The following is a 2,085-nucleotide window of genomic DNA, read 5'->3' on the forward strand; positions in this document are numbered from 1 at the left end:
ACAGCGTTATTTTAGATTTGATGCACAGGAGGGGCCTCTGTTAACACTTTTACCATTCTGAAATAGTGTTTCAAATGGGCACTCTTCAGTCCTGCAGGACATGACCTCAGCGCTGCATGTGTTGAGCCTCTGCCTCCCCCTCGAGGCAATAGGAGTGACCAGCAGGGCGGGTGGTCCCAGCCTCATGGGTACCCAGACCCTGTGGGCTGGTTAAGCAGCAGCCTGGAGGGAGGCCTGGCAGGGCACCTCTCCCCAGCACCCCACACCACCCTTCCTTGGCCCTGGGGAACCTCTCCCCCCAGAGCCTTAACCTGAGCCTCGGGGACTCCAGGGAAAACACTTCCCAGCGTGGCCCGCAGGCGGGGAGCTCAGCAGCCGTGACCACCTTCTGCGGCCCTCCCTGCAGATTTATGGGGAAACTGAGGCTGATGGGGTCAAGTGGCAAGTAAGTCCAAGGCAGAGCCAGAAGAGGCCGGGGGCTAGAGAATCCCTTCCTGCCACCTCATCATAGCACTGTGTCTCCTTGCTCCCTGTCACCCTGTCCTTAACTTGCCTCCTCCAGGAAGTCTTCCCAGGTGCTCTCAGCAGGAGGCCCTCCCTGATAGCCCATCACTATCCAGGGCCTACCTCCCCTCATTCAATACTACTCCGCCCCCAGGATATGGTATCAAGGACTGTCTGGGGCAGGGACCCCCAGAGAGGGAATGACAGAGATCTGTCCCCTGCCTGACCGTCGTACACACTCATCACTGCCCACTGGCTTCTGCCACATCCTGCTCTAGTCCAACTTGAACACTCTGTGACCAAGGAGCCTGCGCCTGCCCTCCCCACAGGGTGGAGCACCCAAGAAGACAGCGGGGAAGGGTGGAGCACCCAAGAAGACAGCAGGGAAGAGCGCTCGGGACGGGGTGTATCACCAGAGCCAAGTCCGGGTTCCCTGGCTCTGTCACCAACTTACGGTGTCCTCTTGGGCAGCTCACTTTTTCAGAGGGAGTCTATGACTTGGGCCTGTTCTGGCTCTGCCTGGACTTCTCTTTGCCTCGGTTTAATTAAGAAACGGGACAAGCTGGGTGTGGTGGCGCACACCTGTAATCCCAGTAGCTCGGGAGGCTGAGGCAGGAGGATCATAAGTTCAAAGCCAGCCTCAGCAGCTTAGCAAGGCCCTAAGCAACTCAGCAAGACGACCTTGCCTCTAAATAAAATACAAAAAAGGGCTGGGGATGTGGCTCGGTGGCCCTGGGCTCAATCCCTGGTATCAAAAAAATGCAAGGGGGATGATACTCCCATCTCTGGAATAATTTGTAAATCAAATGAAAACAGACTTCAATGTGCTTCATGAAGCTCCTCACACGTGGGAGGACTCGGCTACAACACGCACCATCTGACCAACTACTAGGTGCCAGTCACTCCCCCTGCATCACTGTTCCCTCAGGTGTAACTGGCCGTGGCCAGCATTTCCATTCTGCACCCAGGCAGCCTCCTGGAGCTTATGTAACCCAAAAAGATTACACAGCGTACAAATGGAGCTGGAAGTCAGGTCACACTCCACCTGCCTGCTGTCCACACACCTGCCTTAGCCTGCCTCTGGGAATGCTATTTCCACCCTCCCACGGGGGTGGGGGGAGGAGACGATCTTTCCAGGTTTCTCCAAACCCGAACCCATGGTGGATAAGGCAAGAATGACAGGAGCCCAGGAGGCTAGTTCCGGAAGTCCAGGACACCTGGATTCCACCTGCTTATCTAACTAACTCCCTGGGCTTATCATCAAACAGGGACCCCATCACTGCCCCTCTCAGGTAGGAATTACCAGGTGCGGACACAAAGCACCCTGGGCTCTTGCTGCGTGGGGGCTTCCTTCGAATCTCTCCTGTTGGCCACCTGTACCCGCCCCCAGGGGTGGGTGGTCACCCCTCCACCTGTTTCCCTGCCAGCTCTGCGCTCACCCGGGGTCCGGCTGCCGTCGCTAAGCGGATGCCAAGGGTCGCGGTCGGTGGCCACGAGGAGGCACTCAGGGTCGCGCAGGTGCGCGCACGCTTCGCTCAGCTTGGCGAAGGAGAAGTGCTCGTCGTAGCCCACGAGCACGGC

At 57.8% G+C, this 2,085-nt stretch overlaps 1 protein-coding gene across 1 annotated transcript in view; it reads right to left on the minus strand.

Annotated features, from left to right (window-relative positions):
- LOC107139879 (pyridoxal phosphatase) overlaps positions 1 to 2,079 on the minus strand; it is a 6,357-nt gene extending 4,278 nt beyond the window's left edge. Inside the window, exon 1 of the mRNA XM_015482731.2 lies at positions 1,944 to 2,079. The gene's annotated coding sequence lies outside the window, so the exon portion shown is untranslated. The remainder of the gene's footprint in view (positions 1 to 1,943) is intronic.
- Between the last annotated feature and the right edge of the window lie 6 nt (positions 2,080 to 2,085).

The sequence above is a fragment of the Marmota marmota genome, unplaced genomic scaffold (assembly GCF_001458135.2).
Source record: "Marmota marmota marmota unplaced genomic scaffold, marMar, whole genome shotgun sequence".
NCBI classification, from domain to species: Eukaryota; Metazoa; Chordata; class Mammalia; order Rodentia; family Sciuridae; genus Marmota; species Marmota marmota.